Here is a 7,500-nt window from a genome sequence, read left to right on the forward strand (position 1 = left end):
TGCCAAGTAGTTGCAAGATCCGCGTCTCGAGGTTTCTTCTCTTTGCCATTTGTGATGGCCCAGAGACCCTTCTTCATCAGGATGAGCTTGATGCGGGTTTGCCAAGTGTGGAACCCGACTCCTTTGAATCGAGCATTTGGAGAGTCTTTTCCCATGTTAGATTTACGGGAACAGTAGCAAATCAACTTCAGACTTATTAGATTTGAGCAACTGAAGAATTGATTGAGAGACACAAGTGTTAAAAAACACTAACTGAGTGTCAATGAATACCAAATCTGCAAAAGTCTTTTACTCCAAGTGATCTTCCCCTTCTTGATTTGATGCTGATGCCTTCAGATCTGAGTGACAGTACTTTAATGAACTTCAGAGAGTATTGCTCAGTGATTAAAATCACTGTTGATAACTTCAGTGAGAGAAACAGTGAAAAATGTCAAGATTTTGAAGCTTTGGCTATGGTGGAATTTAGGGTTTCTGAGATAGGGGCCTGGTTTTTTGTTGATTGCAGGAGCTACAGTGGATCATTTTCAAAAATTTTTATATGCCTAGGAAGCTGATTTCATGGGCTACCAAAGTCCTATCATAATCATCAAAATCGTGGACAGTATGCAGCGCGCAGTCACGTCGAACAGCAGCAGGCGCATTTCTGACAGGATTCCGCGATTTTCGCAATGCTGAAGCCAGGGCGCAGTAATGTCATCGATTATCATGCCAGGATGAAGCGCCTTGAGCAGAGGAACAACTTCCTAGAAGAAATCGTGGGCTGAAATGGCCTGGTTGAAGAGTTATGGAAGCTCCAAGCAAGGTAGGTCCTCTCTGGCTATGGCAGACACAGAGCAGAGATTGGGGATTTTCACAATGCTGAGCTCCAAATGGTCCAATGTCCTGGATTGATGTGATATAGGGAAGCTTTGTGAGTTGGGGAATACTTTTCCAGAAGGAAGCTCCAAGAGATTTGACCTGTGGAGTGAGATATAAGCAGCTCAATCTGACAGGGTGCTGCTGGCTATGGCTGCCATGGAAGCTTCAGTGAGAGTAGAGTTGGGAGATGAAGTCATGAGCTGACATTGAGCTAGACTGAGGTTGAAAGGAATCAAGAGAGGCTAGACAAGCAATGCCATGCCCAACTGTGCTCTCATACCATGTTAGAAATGCGGGATCTAGAGCATGGCAAAACCGGAAGCTATGGAGGATGGAAAAAGAAGTGTAGATTCATGATGGAAAAGGACACTGTTTGTTACACAAGTGAATTAGGTTCCAAGATTGAGACTTGGACTCATAAACACAATCTTGTGTATGTGGACAATGACATTGACACTTTACTGAAATGAAAAGAGTACTATCATTGCATTAAGAAAGGAAGCAAGTACAATGCTTTATAGGAAAGTAGGAAACTGCAGTAGGCACCATTGTGCATATGGGATAAGTTAGCCTGCATGTCCTTGACCTTGAGACTCCATACAAAGAGGCTGTTTGAGTGTGATTGCTGATTCTCAACAGTGAGGGAGGCACAACTTACTGGCCTTTTGAAAATGGGGATTTGACTTAGACTCAGATTTATCGTCGGGGGTCTTAACGCGCCTCACTATCAAGGCGGCCAGTGTCTACCCGCTAGGTGCCATGCTCACTGACTCTATTTACAACTGTGAAACATGGACTTTTCATACTGGTTGCATTCCACCCAGTGACTCAATTTACAACTGTGGAGTAGAATGGGACTTGGGCAGAATTGTGAAAGAGACTTTATTGGGCACATCAACCCATCCACCTGCTGACCAGATTTACAAGCACAGAATGGAGGGTAACCCAGTTGAAGACACGTTGTGCTCCCATGCTCCAACTTGGGCCAAGCAGCTTGAGTGCGCAGAACTGCCTGTGGACTACGGGCTCAACACGTAGCTTTCACTCTGAATGCCAAGCTCGAAAAGCAAGGGTCCAGGCAACGACACCTCGCAGTAGAGAGCCCTCCTTGGCAATATCTTGAAATTCAGCGCCGATGAAGAGAGTGTAAGAGGTGCGTTTTGCCTTGAACGCACCTCCCCTTGAAAAGAGCTGGACCTTCATCGTCCGAATCTTCGATGCCGCATGCTCTCTAGCTTGTCTTGGAATCTGTCTTGAAGCTCTTTCTGAAGAAGACCACCCGACCTGTTGGGAAGCAACATGCCGTTTGGCCCTCCACGCGAGATCCATCTCTCCCGCGTCTAGAATTCTTCCCCGCATTGTGACCCATCCCTTGGAATAATCTTGAGGCTTGAAGTAGATTCGGGGAAGTCTTCTTTTGGACTGCATTGTGAAGGGAGCGCATAGGTTGTCTGGAATCGTCCCCCACATTGCAGCATACACCTTGAAACTGATTTCTTTAAGCTCGAAGTAGATCGGGGGGAGTCCTCCGTTGGACTGAGGGGCACGAGGAGCACGTGTGACAGGAGCGAACCGCACGACATGTCTGGAAGCTGCATGCCGATTAGCCCGCCGCGTGAGATCCAAGTCTCCCGCATCAAATGCCCCCGCCTTCGTTGACGCGCGCCCCGGTAGAAGGATGAGACGAGAGCATTGACCCTGGTTGGACTGGATAGGTGGAGCACCTGGCCAGCTCATGACGACTTGATGGGTTGCATCAAACCGCCGCGCCTGGAGAGTGAGGGCCATTTCCCTCGCCGCAATTACCTTCGGGCCTCTGTTGCCCAGATCTGTCTGTTTCATGTGCAAGAAAAGAAAGCAGGCTCTAGATCTATCCGTACATGCCACGCCTCCTTGAGATTTCAGGCCCCTGCTGGCCACATTGAGTGCGATGAAGTACATCACAGCTTGCAGCCTATTCATGGCTTGTAGGAGGGCTATGTCCCCCGCCGTAGTCTCATTGAACGGGCCCTGCATGGCCTGATTAGACAAGGAGGTTTCCATTTGCTCAAGCAACTTTCGGTGAGGAGGCACCACACCTCGCTTTGCTTCAGAAAAGGGCCTGTGCATGCCCGGATCTGTCTTGTCAGCGCGAACGAGAGCTAACCTTTCACGCCTCGCCCTCTCCTTCGTTTCTTGCTCCCTGAAGAGCCGGATCTGCATGGAACTCATTGGAGTGTGAAGCCTCCAAACTTCCCCCTTGGTTCCATCTCGCGGTCTTTCGGCCACTTTGACTTCACCAAGACGGTCGCATCCCTTTGGCCCAGAGACCTGAGTGGGCTTGATTGCACACGTGGGTTTCCTTGACTCATGCGCCTCCCTGAAACTCACCTTCATGTTGTGCGGGTTCGATGTCGTTCCCTGACTCATCCACTTGGGTTCGCCTCCTGAAAGCCCACTCGCCATGGTTGGACCGCACTCGGAGTTCCCCAGCACTCCCAATCTTGATGCCGCGTGAGGGTCTGTTACCCTCGGAATCGGCCTTTGCTCCCCGCTTGCTAGATGAGGGCTTTGCACCCTCGGAATCAGCCATTGGTGCACAAGTTAACTTAGGGGGCATCGGATTTGACACAAGGGTCTCCTCCTTTGCCCCACAAACGGATGGGTAGTTCACCAGTTTCCAAAATTTTCTTCTCTTCCTCTCCTTCACTCCACTTGCTTCTGCTCCAACACGCTTCCTCTCCTTCTCCACACTACTCTTCTCTTCTCCACCTCTCCTTTTCCTCTCCTTCTTCACCCAACGTGCAGCCATTCGTTTACCCTCCCGGCGTAAGGAGCCTTCCTCAACATACAAGGCCGTTCTTTTACCCTCGCGGCTAACGAGCTCCTCTCCATCCTCCTCAACACACCCGGCCATTCGTTTACCCTCGCGGCTCATGAGCTCCTCAGCACATACCTCAACACACCTGGCCATTCTTTTATACTCGCGGCTAAGGAGTTCTTCACAAGGGTTGCCCGTTCGTTTATTCTCCCGGCGCAAGGAGTCTTCCCCATCCACAACCTCTTTCCTCCTATCCGCATCAACACCAACACTAGACACCAGTTCATTTATACTCGCTAGGCCAGACGAGTCTTCCTTCATCTCCTCACCACTCCTCTTCGCATTCATGTCACTCTTCATATCCGCATCCACAGCAAACCAAGCAAATGGCACCAGTTCATTTATACTCGCTGGGCTAGAGGAGTCTTCATTCTTCTCCCCTACTCCAACGCATCTCAAAACACCATCTTCTTCTTTCTCCTCATCTGCACAAGATAGCTTACATGGCACCAGTTCTTTTATACTCGCTGGGCTAGACGATTCTTCCTTCTTCTCTCCTACCTTAACACACTTCAAAACTTCCCTACATCCTAACTCAACACGCCTCAACTCGTCACTACTCCTCATCTCAATATCTATACATGGTAAAATACAAAGCGCCAGTTCGTTTATGCTCGCTGGGCTAGACGAGCCTTCCTTCCCTTCTTCCCCTCCAACACACCTCAACTCAATGCGCTTTTGCGCCCTTTCTGCACACAACCCTTCCTTCTCCTTCATTCTTTCCATCCTCATCTTCTCTTCCCCACGCTTCAGCTCAACCTCCGCTCTAGTTTTCGAATCATCACTTTTTTTTGGCTTTATAGGATCACAAGAAAAAACACATGGTCCCAGTTTGTTTATGCTCGCTAGGCCGGACGAGCCTTCCTTCTTCTCTCCCACTCCCACATATCTTTGCTCAGCATCCGCTCCCTTCAACATCTCTTCTCTTCTCACTCAACCCACTTAGGTACTCTTTCAGCTTGCACCACCTCCTTCCTCATCATCCTCTTCACTTCCCGCTTCCCATCTCCGCACTTCAACTCAACATCATCCTTCAACACTTCATCTTTCTTCGACTTGGCACGATCATAGGAAAAAACATGTGGTCCCAGTTCATTTATGCTCGCTGGGCCGGACGAGCCTTCCTTCTCCTCTCCTCTCACCTTTCCTTCTATCTTTTCTAAGACATAGGGGATATCACCCCGCAGCACACTAGACGCACAAGATTTGGACTTCGCCTCTTTGGCCTCATCCACCTCCTCAATCACTACTCCATTCACAACACATCTCTTCTTATCAGCATCCTCCAACACATCTTCCTTCTTCAACTTTCTCTCCACCACGTTATTTTCCATACTCAACTTTGCACTTTTCTTCTTCATCACACCCTTCTCATCAACACACACCTTCTTTAAACATGGGGCCGGCTACACTGCCTTACCCTGCACTCCATCGTTTCCCTTCCCACTCTCCATACTCTTCTTCACTTCCTTTGTCTTGGCCTCCATCGTCACTCCACGCTGCTTCATACCCTTTTGCATAACTTTCATCAAATCCGCAAGCTGGGCTTTCATTGCCCGCATCCTCTCTTCACTCGCCTCATCCTCGTCCTCACTCCCTTCATCATCTTCATCTTCTGATTCGGGGCTCGAACTCGGCTCCCCACATTTTGAATGCACAGGCCGCCGCAACGGCAGATTCATAGAACTAGGCATAGCTTTCTTCCCTTTGACATCACTCCTTTTCTCCTTCACCACCATTCTTTTACTGCCACATTCCTCCTCCGCATATCTCTTCCCATCACCTTTCTTTTGCATAGACTTCTTCATCTCAGCACCAATCTTCTTCTTCTCCACCCCTTTCTCTTCGACTCCACTTCCTCTACTCTCCTTCACAACCTCCACTCCTTTCCTCATTCCCGGCATTCCACCTGTAGCAACTGATGCATCATAATCCAACGCAATTTTTCTTTTCAACTCACTTTCCACCTCCAAAGCATCCCAATCTCCTTTTCTCAATGTCTTCTCTCTCCACACCTCAATCTCCTCATTCACCTTCTTCAACTCCCCCTTCATCCCATCCTGCCTCTCCTCAATCATCCGCTTCTTCTTTTCGAGCTCAAAACAAATTTGGGAGGGGGCACTTGCCCCGTTTCCCCTTTCATGCCTTAATTTTTCCACCAAACCTCGCAGGTCATACTCTAGATCATAAAAATCTTCAAGAAGGCTTCTTTTTTTTTTATAAATATACTCTACAGCATCAATTCCTGACTTGGGCACGGTGCTCTTCGAAGCTTTCTCATCACGCCTCAGCCCAGGCTCCCCAACACGGGGGTTAGCACATGCCACCCGCGAGGGCGGCTCTGATACCAAGTGTGGTGATCCGACTCTCAGAGACCCGCTCGGGACCCCCTGGGGACCCCGTCTAGGCCCCGGGGAAGCACTAGACCCATTCCACAAGTTTGCCATTTCGGCCCCTCAGCACGTCACGGGGCACCCCAACGCGTCACGGAACGCGACACGGAACGCGACACGGCACATAACACGGCTCATGATTTTCCCAAGGGCCCATCTTGAGGGCTTCACGTCATATTCATAGATGGAAAGCATTTACATGATCACCGGGGCTCAGCAAGGGACTATGTTACGGTGGGTGGGTGGAGCTATCAACGCGCTACAACACGACGCCACGACCGTGGGTGAGGGAGCTACAAGAGTACTCCCTCATAGGTGTTGTGATGGTCCAACCCTCAGAGACCCTTCCGGGACCCTTTCGGGACCCCATCTAGGCCTCGGGGCGGCACTAGACCCTTTCTGGAACTTTTGCATTTTGACCCCGGAACGCGTCACGGGGCACCTCAACACGTCACGGAACACATCACGGAACGCGACACGGAATAGGACACGACGCGAGGTTTACCAAAGGGCCCATCTTGGGGGCTTCAAGTCATATTCATAGATAGAAAGCATTTACAAGCTTCCACGGGCTCAGCAAGGGACCATGTCACGGAGGGTGGTTGGAGCTATCAACGCGCATCAACACGACGCCCAAACCGTGGGTGAGGGAGCTACAAGGAGTACTCCCTCATAGGTGTTTTCGGCTCCAATGGCAAGGCATACCTACAAAGCCCGAAATTTCTTTGGGGGGGGGGGGGGGGGGGAGGGCACGTCGCGACATGGCGTGTTGAGGAGGGAAGGGGGCGCCGAATTTTGGAGGGGTGGGGGGGGGGGGGTGCCGAATTTTTGAGGGGGGGCGCGAAGTTTCTTTGGGGGGGGGGGGGGAGGGCGCGTCGCGACATGGCGTGTTGAGGGGGGAAGGGGGCGCCGAATTTTCGAGGGGTGGGGGGGGGCCGAATTTTTGAAGGGGGGGGGGAGGGGGGGCGAATTTTTGAGGGGGGGGCGAACTTTTGGGGGGGGGGAATTTTGGAGGGGGGGGAGGGGTGGTGTGGTGTGGTGTGTGTTGAGGGGGGGGGAGGGGGGGAAGAATTTTTGAGGGGGCGTCATGGTGGGTGGGTGTGTGTGTTAAGGGGAGGGGGGCACGTCCCGTTGTGTCACATCATTGGGCGGGGGGGGGGGGGTGTGGAGGGGGGCGTCGCGACATGGTGTGGTGTGTGTTGGGGGGGGAAGGGGGACGAGAGAGCTCAAGAGCGAGGCATGGCGGCATGCCATGCCGCTCATGCCACGGAGGACGCGACTAAACGCAAACCCTAAACCCCGCGCACATGGAGGCGACGCACAAAAGATTGAATGCCGCCGTCGCGTGCCATTTCTAACACGAAGGGCAAGCATCCACGTGAAGAGCAC

The sequence above is a fragment of the Lygodium microphyllum genome, chromosome 1, assembly GCF_053477565.2.
Source record: "Lygodium microphyllum isolate KBCC chromosome 1, Lygodium_microphyllum_v1.1.10, whole genome shotgun sequence".
Classification (NCBI taxonomy): Eukaryota; Viridiplantae; Streptophyta; class Polypodiopsida; order Schizaeales; family Lygodiaceae; genus Lygodium; species Lygodium microphyllum.